Below are 14379 nucleotides of genomic sequence, written 5' to 3'. Positions count from 1 at the left end.
CAAACAGCTACCGCTACCTCGGCACCACTAGCGTGGCCTTGCCTGCCATGGTGCATCGCCGTAGGCTCGATCGCACGCGTCCAGCCCTCCTCTACCATCCTCTACTCCAACTATCACTTCGGTCGAGTTCACGGTAAGCTCCTGATGCTCACATGCTAGCTGGTTAGATCTATAGCTGCCCTAGTTCACCAAAACGGTCGCGTCGCCATCATGGATGGCCACGCATTGCTGTAGCCCTCACCAGTGAGCCCTGCCACCCTTCACCGCCACACAGCACAATAGTTTAGGTCGGGGATGGCGATCGACCCGCTTGATGGGTCCGTGTAGGTCCTAGGTGGCCGGCATAGCCGCCCTATGCCATCGCCTGTCGTGCCACCATGCACAGAGTCATTGGGGCATGCATGAGCAAATTTGAGTAAAGCCAGGGGGTTAAATGAATTCATCATAGAGACATAGGAATAGTGTTGTGAGTTTAGGTATAATTCAAGATAAGCTCGAGGTCTCTTTTGCAAAAGCACCATCGCACGCGGGCTTCCCCCACTATGGGTCGTCTCGCGCGTGGGCCGCGTCCGCGTGGGCCACATGTAAATGGGTTGCATAGCTAAAATGGTTTTTCTTTTTCTTAGAAATAGGTAATAGCTTTCTATTTTAATTTTTGAGCTAGATTTGTATAATTAATATAAATTTGTATAGGTGTACAAAAATTGTGAAACTAATTTTGTTAGGTTCCTAAAATCATTGTCTTCCTGATAGTGTAGTTAGTTCATACATATCTGTGTTGATACTAAAGGATATTAAATTATTTGAAAGTGCTTAATATTATTAAGGTAATTATTGTAGGAATTTTTGTGGTAATTTGGTGATACCTTTAATCCTGAAATTTTTACAATAGCTTCATTGTATTATTATGTGCTCACTGTAATTTTTTAGCCTTAGACTAGACTAAACATTAGGGTAGTTAAATGTTCTATGTTTAAATATACATTAAATCTTTAATAGAAATAAAGGCATACCATTGAATTGTGAAACTAGGTGTTTGTTAGTTGACCCCAACACTTTGCTAAATGAAGATGATAGTTAGCTTAGTATCTTAGTCATTAGAGCTAGCTTAGTAGCTTGGTGTGCGTATTCTTATTTTAAGAGTTGTTGTTGCCTAAATGCTAAATGGTTGCATCATCATCGCATGCATGTAGAGAACGAGTTGGTGGAGATAGTGATCACTAACGATAGTGAGTTCAAGGAGATCATCGAGGAATATGAGGAGGAGGTCCTAGAGCCACCACCGACGGACTCGGCTGACACCGCGCCTACCCAAGGCAAGCCCCAGTGCATAACTCTTATTTTTTATAATCACCGTAAATATATGTGATGTGTATTTGCATTACAGGAATTCTATGGAAACCACATGCATATATATATATATATCCATCCTAAGAGTCCTACTAGTGCAGGTTCGAGTAGCTACTATGCTTAGGTTGTCGATAGCGTGAGTAACCTATCATTACTCATAATAGGTGATTATTATAATTACTCTCATGATAAAAAATGATGAAAGGAAAATGGAGACTGAGTAGGGATATGGTATGGGTATTGGTGGGTGTAATGAGTTGTGTCCCATGGCCATGTGGCTTAGCTTGGTTACACTATTTTCTCGGTCTGTGATGATTGAGGACCATCCGTTGCTGTGGATAGTAGTTAGGTCGCAGACTTATTATCCTAAGCACATACTTGCTTATGGGAGTGGGAAGGCTCGTTACACTCTTGTCGTGGGTTTCGGCTCTTTCCAGACCAACTAATTGGAGGCAGGGAAAGGTGGAGGTCTAAGCACTATATTGAGACCGGGTCTCAAGTGTGGGGGCTTGGACTCCAAGTTTAGACGGGGACCTAGACCCTGCGACAGGAGTGGAATGGGTTGGTCTTGTTTGTGCCTAGGGTATAAACGGGGCATGTGTTTTGGGGTACCCAGCTGGGATACATTGGTTCGTGAATCGCCGTTTTTGTGAGACGGTATGACTTGGCTATGGTCTAGCACAATAGTAAAAATTGGAAGATAAAAGATGATGAAATGGTTCTGATTGCTCAACCCTTTCTGGAAAGTAGAATAGATGCTCACCTAGAATGGTTAGCTAATTAAGTAAGCATAACTACCAATAAAACTGGACCCTAAGGACATACTTTTAGTAATGCTTTTTTTGCAAACAAAAGAAAACAGCAGACCATATTGCCTATCATGTTCCTTATGAGTCGGGAAACTATTCCCACTAGTCGGGTAAGTCTTGCGAGTACATTGTGTACTCAGGATTTATTTTATCCTATTGTAGGTGCAACTTGAGGAGTTAGCTCTTGTGAGGAGGATTCTTCTGGTGGGCACAGATGGATCCTTGCATCGTTTCTGCTAGATGTTTATTTTCATTCCACTATTTAATTATCACACTCTGAACCCTGGTATTGTAATAAATAATTTCCAAGAACTCTTGTTGTATGAAATGGGCTAAGTATTGTAAGCTCGTACTCATTATTGGATTCTGGAGGTAAAACGTGGATTGATTCGAGTTCTCCCATGGGGTGTGCTTGATGGAACTATCCGATATACCTAACTTTCAGGGTTCTTAGTGTCTAGTGGAAGACGAGCGCCTCTGAAAGCGTGTTATTTTGGGCAGTTCTGCCACACTCTCTAGAACATCCCTAAAACCCTAATGCATGCCTCTCATTTAGAGATCAAGATACACCTAGGAGGATTAGGTCTAGACTCTCCAATGTAGGGCCTGTTTGGAACACAGGAATTGAAAACATAGGAATAGGAAAAAATACAGGAATGGGATGAATATGTAGTGGTAAAATAGAGGAAAGGAAAAACGCAGGAAATAACTAAGAATGAGTGTTTGGAACACAGGAATACATAGCACAGGAATCATAAGACTGTGAATGCTATAGTCATTATTAGTGCTTAATGAAATGATAATATATACTATATTAGCTACTCGATTCTCTCTTCTCATTTGATTTTCCTCGGGCAAGCGCGAAGGAAAACGAAACCAGAGGTAAGAGCAGATGCTTTTTTTCCTGTGAAACCATGTTGTTGCTACAAGCTTCCAGAGGAAAAGGTCTACTCGTTTCCTTCGTTCCAAATGGTCTCCTCATCTTCCTTTCCTCCATTTTCGTTTCCTTCATTTTTCCTACCAAAAACCTTTGTTCCAAATAGACCCATAGTAGATTAGTAGCTCGGGAGTGACGGTCGAGTTGGGCTCATGCTCAAGTTCTAGATCTAGTCTTGGAGGCTCGATAATGCCTTGTATCTTCACTTCCACATTTTGTAAGACTTATTATAAATTCATCATATTCCTATCTACATGGCTATGATTACTTTTAATATGTATCTTGCTTAGTTGAGGTTATCATTACTTTTGTGTGCAGGTTCAAAGAGCGCTTAGCCTGCTAGTTTATCAATTGGGCTATGTAGCAGAGCCTCATGTAAGTATGGTGCTTATACGATGCTTTGCCTATGAGTACACCCTATTCTCTGGTTGGGTGGTAGCAGTGGGAGGTGACAACCCAGTCTATCCTTTGTAGTCCACTCTGAATTGAGCAGGTTCTTAAATTGTAGGACCATAGTCACATCGGTAGAGCTATCTGTTGTGGGTAGTCTACCATCTAAGCGGTGTCCCAAAGTGCACAAGAGTAGAGTTAGTCTTAGCTATAGTTGGGTATATATATACTTTGATCCTATAATAAGAATATCATAGGAATCTACCTCACCCGTTACTCTCCTAACTTGACAAGTTTACATTATCTTAGTGATCTATCCCCTGAGTGTTATTATGCTTTATTCCTATCATTACATTCACCCTTGCTTTAGCTATGCTGGTATGTTGATTGGTAGGCATTCCTCTATTACTTAGTAAGTCTTTACTCCATTATTTCCCTATGGTAAAATATAAATAACGATACCTAGAATACTCTCGGTAAAATGCTACAATGGTATTATGTGCGCTTGCAGAATCCTTCATATTCTATTTGCACTTATAAATACCAACACTAATACGTCCGGTCAGGCTGACATACACTGATGTATGGGGTTTGAGTGAGCATGGAGAAGACCTGACTCTGGGCGAGTTCGATCAGTGTTGATTGGACACGTTAGGTCAATGTTTAGGCATTCGAGGAGCTCTCTAGAAATGAACTAATGCATGGGCACCGTGGTTGATCGATGCATTCAGTCGTGAGTTGCCGTGCTTGGGCAAGGCTGGCACCGGCGCATCCGATCCTGTGTTGGGCATGTCCGGTCATCACTTAACCACGAGGGCACTGAGAATTGACCATTGGGATCAGGCGATTGATGTTTAATCTAGGGGACACATGGATGGAGATCCACGACTAGATGCTGGGGGCCTATGTCCAGTCAGCGTGACCTATGCGTCCAGTCGCCCCATGAAAGCTGAGGGCAGAGAGGCAATGGCTCTATTTCGAGGGGGGCTCTATTTAAGCCTCATGGCCGGCTCAAGCTCACCCTCTTGGCCATTTGCATTGACATAGCAACCTTGTGAGCTTAGCCAAAGCCCTCCCACACATCTCCATTATTGATTCATCATCTTTGTGAGATTGGGAGAGAATCCAAGTCCATTGCTTGAGTGATTGCATCTATAGGCACTTGGTGTTCATGTTTCGCTATGGGATTCACTTGTTACTCTTGGTAGTTGCTGCCACCTAGATGGCTTAGGAGCAGCGAGGATCATCAAGCAAAGGTTGATGATTGTCTCTATCTCCTGATTCGTCGTGATTGTGAGGGGTTCTTGACCTTTCCCCGGTGGAGAGTCAAAACATACTCTAGTGGATTGCTCGTAGCTTATGTGATCCTCATCTTGTGTTGGTTGTGCGGCACCCTATTAAGGGTTTGGCGTGTGATGCCAATTACCACGTGAACCTTCAAGTGAGTGAATCACCACTAATGATGACTAGCTTGCTAGGCAAGCAAGTGAACCTAGGCAAAAAAATCATTGTCATCATTGATTCCAAGGTGATTGGTCTTCATTGGTATTCATTCTTGTGATTGATTGGTTCATTCCTTGACTTAGCGGTATAACCATCTTGCTCTCTCTCTCTTTACATTACAGCAAACTAGCTGTCAAGCTCTTTAGTATAGCTAGTCTTGAGAGCTTGTTAGTTTGGTTAGTATGGCTCTTTAGTTAGCCTTTGAGAGCACACTAACTTAGTGTAGTGACATAGCCATTGTGTGGATAGAGACTAGAAACTAGAATTGTGGTAGGTGGCTTGCATTTTTAGTAGGCTAGCGCAACACTCGTTTTCACCTCATATTTATCTAACTGGTTTGCTAAGTGTTGTTGTAGAAATTTTTAATAGGCTATTCACCCCCCCCTCTAGCCATTAGGACCTTTCAACGATGCCCTCGACCAACAAGGTTGATGGGACAATGCAGATGTGTCCGGACTAATTCGATCTAGAAGCTTTTTGTCATTTTCTCTACAAGCTACGACCAGCTACTTGAGCATTCAGACTTAGATTGCGATGATGATAAGGTCACCCCTGCCTACGGTGGGTTACTGATACTGTGCCCTCATCGGATGAGCGGCCAAAGCTCACACAACCCCTCTGATAGAGGGATGAAAACTCTCCCCGCGATAGGGAAGAATCGGGAAGTCGCATAATCAAATAATCGGATATCGACCCCGCATCCGGAGACTCCTGACTCCAACCACCCATTTTCACCGAGAGGCCAATGGCCATGAAGAAGCAGGGTGGGAACTACTATCAACAAACAGTGTTCGCAAGCATATCTGTTTAGAGAAAACTCGTGCGACCACTGGTACCTTCCAAACCGATCAAAAAGGCTAGAAACTCTACCGACTATGGTGTAACTGAACAACTGCTCCAGTCGATCTGGCATGTCCCTCTAGTCCCATAGGACAGTTGCTCTTACTCTACTGATTGCTTGGGAGGCGATACCTAAATTGGGCTAACCCTCCACAAACGATGGAGGATTCTGCCCATGCAAAGGGGATGATGAAGGATCTTAGGAGCTAGGGCAGCAACGTCGCCACCCTCAACTCAAACCCTATTGTCAACTTTCACCCTCGAAGGTACATCTCGGCAGAAAGAGGACGCTAATACCTAGAGAGACTAATGGGGACATGATTCTTGATCTTCCGTCAGGCTGATGATAACTATCATTTTAGGCGAAGCACGACACACCGATCCGGCTTCAGATCGAAAGACCCGAACCCTGCAATCTTAGCACCATAACTCTGTAACACCCCCATGTTAATCTTTACATTTGGCACTTGCATTTCATGGGCACAAGCATCATCCAAGCATTCATGAGCATGAGCATAAGAAATTTCATCTCATTCTTATACCTTAACACATGAAATGTTCATTTTATATAAATGTTTATGCTTGCAATCATGTATGACCAATGTATGAGATGGTTGTGAGGTCATGAAAACACCTTAGACACATCTAGAATGATAAGTGGAACAATGTTTATATTCATGACAAAGACCAAATTTGATTCTAAGTGTTGGTTTCATTTGAAATGCCATTTTCATGATACTAGTTTGACCAAAGTTGAATAGTAGCTTAGAGTATTTGCATGGCCATGTGACTTAAATAAAAGTTGTAGTTCGTGTAAAGTGTAACAAACTTTATTTAAGAGTCATAAGATAATTCAGTGTCTAACATGGTCAAATAGAGCTCACAAGTATCAAAAAAATATTTTTTTCAAAACTTGAAATTTTTCTAAGTGTTGAAGTTGTTTTCAGTTTCAAAGTACCTCACTTTAGAGCTTTGTAGTTTGAAAATCATTATGAATTGGATGATGGTTCCTAAAGCAAAGTTGGAGATCTCACATAGCTCTACAACTTTCACTAATACCATTTTTGGTAACTCGAACTGGATTAGGAGATATAGAGGAACAAAGCAGCGCTATTTGTCGCTGAATCGGCACTTAGCCGATTTGAATCGGCACTTAGCCGATTTGAATCGGTTGGCCATCATGGCCAACCGTGCCAGGCCACGCACGCTGCATGGCGACAGCACGTCAGCTTAGGCCTAGCTAGTCAAGCCAGTAGAACTAGATAAGAGAGGCAAAGCCGCCATGCTCACTCACTCTCGCTCTATCTCTGCCTCTCCTTCACCCGCCAGAGCAAGCCGAGTGCCACCATCACCATTGTTGAGCTCTGTCGTGCTCGCACGCCACCGCCATAGCGCCATTGTGTGATTGCTCACACACATTGCTCGGCCATCACTGTAACAGAACCGACCAATTATATGAAATTAAGTAAGACAATCATCCGCCAGAGCAGACAATTTAGCAAACTTAAGCCCGTATAACCCGGTAGTCCATGAAATCACGAAGGATTTCAAACCAACTTCCATTCCAGCCAAGATCGTAATAAGTTTAGCAGTCACCATCACATATTACATAAAAGTTTGCATCTCAGATACATCAGAGTTTAAACATAGTTATTACAAAACGAGTTCAAATAAAAGTAGCGGAAGCCATTTGTTCAAACCACACACACTCACACAGAGTTCAAATACAGTGCCAGCTAATGATCATCTCCAACAAAAGCATCAGACGAGACGTAAGGAATGACCATGCCCATGGTTCTAAGCATCACCCATCACAGGATAAAGGCAGTTAATACAGTAGCCGTAATACATCTGCCCATCTGCAACAAGTGGGAATAAAACCCTGAGTACGAGAAGGTACTCAGCTAGACTTACCCGACATAACCAAAAATAAGTGACACCAAGGATTATGAAGGGCTTTATAGTAGGGTAGCTGACTCATTTACAAAGAAAGCATTTTTAGCATTTCAAAAACATTTCTAAAGACATTATTGCCAAGTTAATTAATTATAACATGTCGACTAGATTTGCACCTATACTAGAGCAAACATGTGATTAAGCCAATAATGATAACCAATGATCATTAACCACTTCCATATTGTCATATGCATTATAACTGTACAAGTGTGCCATTAACATTACTATGATGAAGTAACTCAAGTCAAGTGATCACTATCCAGGAGCGATGGCGATTCGAATCGATTCCTAACCAGCTGGTGATTTATTCCTTACACAAACCTCACTCACCCGCTAAACTGAGATATTGATCACCGAGTCAACTATCTAGGAATCTCGAGTTTGCTAGGAACCACATGTACCTGGGGGCCGACCGACTGCACTTTGGTCTTATCATCTCACCCCCGTGTCCTACCACACCTGCTCCGGCACAGTGCGCTGTGGGCAATCTACTCGGCCTGAATAATCTCCCAGCTTCGCGGTCGGAAGGTACTTTATCCGGCCAGCTAAATGTAAGGCATGCGTTCAACATGGCTTGAGGCCCAACAACGTTCGGTCCTTAATCGACACAGACGGAAAGCACTACAGTTCAAAACTCTGTAAGTCTCCGTCCGGTCTCAACTTCATTTAACACTTAGTTATACCATGACTACATAGTTATCCAAGCAGATCCAGGTAACCACCTATAGCTCGCAGGTGATAGGAAATCACCCGACTTCTACCGGTCTAAGCCAGCTAAGCATTGACTCGACTGCGGATACCAGGGTAACAAGGATATAGTATAACAAAGGTAGATAAGGTATAATGCAGCAATGGTTGCAAACAACTCCTGAACGTAATGCATCAATTAAAGTAAAGCATTTAATTAATAATTGCAAACCGGGAGAAAATGCTTCGGGGCTTGCCTCTCTCGAAGGAGCTCGAGCGGTGATCGGGGCACTCCGAAAGTTCCTCAACGTCCTCCTCAACGGCTTCGGGCACTTCCTACGGCTGCACTTCAAGCTGCTCCTTGGGCTCCTCGGGTATGACGACTGGGTTCTTGGTTTGCGATCCTGTATGATGCAATGTGCGTAAGTGCTTATGCAATCGGTGCATCGGATGAGATGAATACAATGGATATGCTTGAATGCAAGGTAGTCAACATCATCCAAGAACATATACTACAAGCACATGTCATCTACTGCATTCTCTTCTACTACTAATATGCTAGGTCAACACATCTTGTTAAATGCTTCAAAGATACACCAAAGCTTCACTAATTTCTTAATCACACATAAAGCAACACTTGATTAAACCCTAATTAATAATAGATTTGAATAGTAACATCTATTTTTATTGCTTAGAAAAATCTTAGAAAATTACCATAGCCTAGTACTACCCTAAGTAGTCTACCATCAGATTTTCATGGTATTTGAATGAGTGGATTAGCCTACACAAAAATAACAAGCTATGGCATGATTATGAACATGAAAATACTTTGTACTGTGAAAAGTGTCAAACAATAGAGTTAGTATTTTTCCTATGTTCTACACAGCAAATAATCACTATGCAAAAATTATAACATGCATGTTTTATACAATCTTTGCTTTCTAGCAAAAATAACAAAAATCAACCATTAAAGGTACTTGAACTACACCTCAAAATTTTTCTACAGCACATGCATGACACATATTTTTCCTAGGAAGCACATTACATAAGAAGATTAACAAACTTGGAAATCATATTTTTCTGAAGCTTATAGGTTTTTCTACACATTTTTCAAGTTATCAGCAATATCAATGATTAAATAAAGTTCTACAGAAAAGTATCTCAAAAATGACATGCAATAATTTTCCCAAGTAGATCTGGTGATAAGGAACCTAGCAAAATTTATGTCAATAGATTTGGAGCAAATTTGAGTATCCAAACATTTTCCAAATCATTTCTCTTTTCAAATAATAAAGAAAACTAAAAACGAAAACCTCCTATTGCTACTGGGCCGGCCCGTGGGAACCAGCTGGCCCACGGCCACACTCGGCCTGCTTAGACCGAGCGAAGGGGAGTGCGGCGGCCTGGTAGGGGCTTCGGCCCATGGCCACTTGGCCCAGCTCGGCCGAGGCAAGGAAGCCACGCCGGCGTCGAGACGCCACGACGGCGCGGCTCTGCCAGCGGGCCGACGGCCATTGCCGGCCGGGTTAGGGCAAGCGGGCGAGTGCATGGGGTTCGCAAGGAGTTGGTGAATGCGAGCAGGCTAATAGTAAGGGTGGAGGAGGGGAAGAAGGGTGCCTTCCACGGCGGCCGAGCACGGCGGCGCCATGGCCGACGGCAGCGAAGCTTGCAAAATGGCTCTACCTTGGCTCAAAAGCATCACAACCGCGAGCACCAAGTGCCGGAGAGCGAGGCGGAGCTGCTGGTGCTTGATTGCTGGTTGTGGTAGAGCACCGACGGTGAATTCGACCGGTGGGGTTGCGGTGGCGCTGTGCTCTGCCGCGGCGAGAGGAGGGGCGAGCACGGGAGAGCAAGAGAGCAGGCGGGATTGAGTGGAGAGGAGCGCAGCAACTTCGGCAGATGAAGGCGGGTGCGTGGGAGCGGATGCAGGCCAGCTACGACGCGCGGCGGTCGTCGACGGCACATGGCCGCCACGCGGCGGGCGTGCTCTGCCGTGGTCAGAACGGTGAGCGGGAACGTGCATGGCGTGGCGCGGAGGTAGGCCAGACGCGTGCGGGGCTAGCCTGGGCCGAGGCGAGGTGGGCTGGCATGGGAGGCAGGCGCTGCTGCAGGTCGGGCCAGCTTTGGCCGTGGGCCGAGAAACGAGGCGGCAGCCCGTGAAAGGAGAAAAGCCTTTTTCAAATTATATTTTCAAGAAATTTTCAAATACTAGCTTTCAAATATCATTTTGAGCAAGAAAATGACATCTTTTGAAAATGTACCAAAAATGAAAGTTGCTTAGAATTTAATCCTCTGCATCTTTTCTTTTATGACCAAAGTCCAATTCTATCTAGATTTTGAATTATAAAATTAAAGTCAATTTTAACTCAAAACCCTAATTTTGGAGAATTATTTTTAAAGCAGAATTTGGCAATAATTGCAATACAAACTTTGCTCCAAAAATTGCGCTAAATAATTCTAGATAATTTACAATCATAACCAAACAAGTTCTACTAATCTAGCAAGCATGATTAGGGCAAAAACAACCCTAAACAAGTGTATGCAACATTTACGTTTCACAAGCATGTTTCGTATGTTTCGAAGCAGGGTTTCAATTATTATTTACATGATTTGGTATGTATGATTAGGATGCTTGATGATGCATAATATGCATAATTTGCAGTGCCTAAATGCTGGCATAACACCGGGGTGTTACAATCACCTCCTCCACCTCACCGACCCTCCATTGCCTTAGTTAGAGCTCAGGTAATGCGACATTTTACGTCGCCATCGCCGCCATGGTCACGGAGCGCCGCCGAGCTCCAAGCTCACCGTGGCCAGCCCTATCCACCGCTCCTCCCATCTCTCTCTCTCTTGATTCATCTTCATCATAGGTCCTAAAAGCTATAGCCATAGCTCGTTGAGCCGCTACCGCATCGCTGGTACCAGAATGCGAGCTGCACCGCCATAAGCCAAGAGCGATGCCGCCGTGGCTGTGCATGCTCGGTTCTCTTCCTCACGTGCTTCTAGACGTTAGAGTTAGGTTAGAGCTAGGTCTAGCTCGAGGCAAGAGCCTAAGGCCAATGCTGGACTTATCGGAGCGGAACACCGCTGTGCCACTGTTGCGCTCATAATGTCATGCCGCCATGCATGCGGTCAAGCTTTACCACCACTCTACCCTGACCTAATCCACGCCATAGAGCTTCATTAGGGTTTGTAGATGTCATAGCAGTGCTCGCCTAGGCTCACCATCATCGGAGATGATGGGCTCACCGCAGCACACCACCACCGAGCCGTCATGCTCGCCGGCGAGCTAGCTCCGATGATCCTTCGAGCAAACCTAGGGTATCAGTAGGTGCGCAAGAGAGAGGGGAACACGGCACCGGTGACCTCGCCGCCGGTGACCTCACCGTCGATGAGCTTTTTGCCGATCAAGTCATGCCCCTGCTCTATGTGTCGCTGACATGTGGGTCCCGTTGACTCGTGGGTCCCAGCTATCAGTAGGTTTTTGAAATGTTTTTCCTAATTTATTTTCATAGATTTGAATGCAAACTTCAAAAATTCATATCTAGAGCTAGGAGTATCCAAATGAGGTGAACCAAATTTTGTTAGATTCATCCTAAAGTGTACTATTTGATAAAAATATGAAGTCTACTGTTTAGGGTATTTTTCTAGGATAATTAAATTGAGCAATATAAGTGCTTTTAAAATAGTTTCTATCTTATAAATTGCATAACTTGAGCTAGGAAGGTGATCAAATTGTGATTCCAATTTTTTTGGTCTTGTGTTGATATGTTCTAGCAAGGAAAAATACTAAACCTATAGTAGGCATACTTGAAATATGGTCTTTATATTGAATCCTAATTAATTGCTAGTTTCTAGAGAAATTAATTGAGGTAAAAATACATAACATATGATCATACAAATTTTTACACAGTATTCTCATGCTAGGAGGAAATTAAAAAAATATTAAATCTATTGCTTGACACCTTTCACTATGCTAAACTATTTTTGCTAAAATAAGCCTATGTAACTTGTCATTTTTGTAGAGGTAGCTATACTTGTCTAAATGGCATGAAATTTGTACAGTAGTCTACTAGGGTCATTTGTAGGATACTATAATTTGCTTAGAATTTATTGAGTGCTTAAAATATTTATCCTTTAAATCACCTTATTATATAAGGAAATTAATAAATGAATATAAATAAATTAGTTGGGCTTAACCATGATGTTTTCTGTGGTGTGTGATATGCATATAATCTGTTGATACTATTAGTGAGGCTTAGAGGTATGTTTTTATAGGTAGCTAGTTAATTATTGCATTATAATTCAACTAGATGTCTGCATGTATAGTTTCTGTTGTGGTGACGATTCCATGATGCTCATGATCCTTTCTATAAAACTTGTTAATAATAAAGTTGTAGATAACTTACTTATCTACCTTATGTTAAATTTTCATAGTCATAGGCCTTATTGTCTAATAATTATGGCTGTTAGATGTCTCCTTTCAGAAATGCTTGCTCTCTGGGTAGATCTAAATGATTGAATTGTTTAACCTAGATAACTATTGAATCATATTAAGATGATTAAAACAAAGTTGTAGACAAGTTCATAAGATTTCCATAATGTCTACAAACATATTATTTTGATGTGTATAACTCTAGTTATGATCAAAACAAGTAGCTGCTGTCTTGTAGTCCTAAAAATGATTTACATAAGTGTTTATTTAAGTTACTAGAGAAGAGATATGCACTCAGTAAAAGAAAATATAACTTGTTATCACCTTAATGCAATGCTGCTGGGAACACTTATGAGGATGCATTCATCATATCATATCATATTATATATGTCATTATATATATGCATTCGTGATATCTTATTTCATGCTCATGCATATAGGATCGTCCAAAGGGATAACCCTTTTAGAGTTCAACAAAGAAGAAGAGGAGGAACAATAGGAAACACCTTAGGCCATAGCTCTAGAAGAAGAGGAGCAAACTCTTGAGGACCTACCTAAGTGTTTAGATCACAGGCCAACCTCTTTCTTCAAAGGCAAGCCCCAGAGCATTCTAAGTCTCCTATGTTTTACAAAACTTCACTTGAGTCCTTTATGTTTGATGCATTAGGTTATAAGATTTGATTGGAAACACTTGATGCATAGAACTACCTTGTCAAGATACATATACCTTTAACCTAGTGTAGGTCCAGGATCAAATATATGCTTAGCCATGCTTAGACCGGTAGAAGTCGGGTGATTTCCTGTCGCCTGCGAGATATAGGTGGATGCCGAAGCACGGTTGGCTATATTTGCTATTGTAGAAAAAGAATCATGGGATAATGTAATTGGAGGCTGGGCAAAGTCTATGTGTAGGTTAACTCATGTGATTTCATCTGTGTCAATTAAGGACCGTACCATTGTTGGTGCTTCTGTCGAGATTGAACGCATGCCTCTCACTTAGCTGGCTGAATAACTCATTCCGACCACGAAGCCAAGTAGCTCAACTCAGGCCAGGCCCCATTCTATAAAAGTACACACTCTAGATGGTAGTAAGGATGTGCGGAGAGCCAGACGTGAGCCCAAGGGCAGGCCAGGCCTAAAAGTCCTAGCAGTTGGTTGTCCCTAATTGTGCGGCGTTGGGTGAACCTGTGAAATGTGGACCTGAGTTGTACCAAAGGTGACCTAAGGTGACCATTGTTCTGGTCTGCCTGGATTTGTGTTAGAAATAAATTCCGAGCTGGTTGAAATTGATTCGAATCAATGTCTATCCCGGACAGTGAGAAACTTGGCTAGTCCCAACATCGTAGTAACTGTGTTATGGAATAATGGTTATGATGAACATGGAATTTCTACACCGGTTATGGCTACTATTGTATGCTACTAAATGATATACCATATGTTTGGCATAGGTTAGTTGCTAATCTAGAGAT

The sequence above is a fragment of the Miscanthus floridulus genome, chromosome 17 (genome assembly GCF_019320115.1).
Source record: "Miscanthus floridulus cultivar M001 chromosome 17, ASM1932011v1, whole genome shotgun sequence".
NCBI classification, from domain to species: Eukaryota; Viridiplantae; Streptophyta; class Magnoliopsida; order Poales; family Poaceae; genus Miscanthus; species Miscanthus floridulus.
This window is presented reverse-complemented; position numbering follows the sequence as displayed.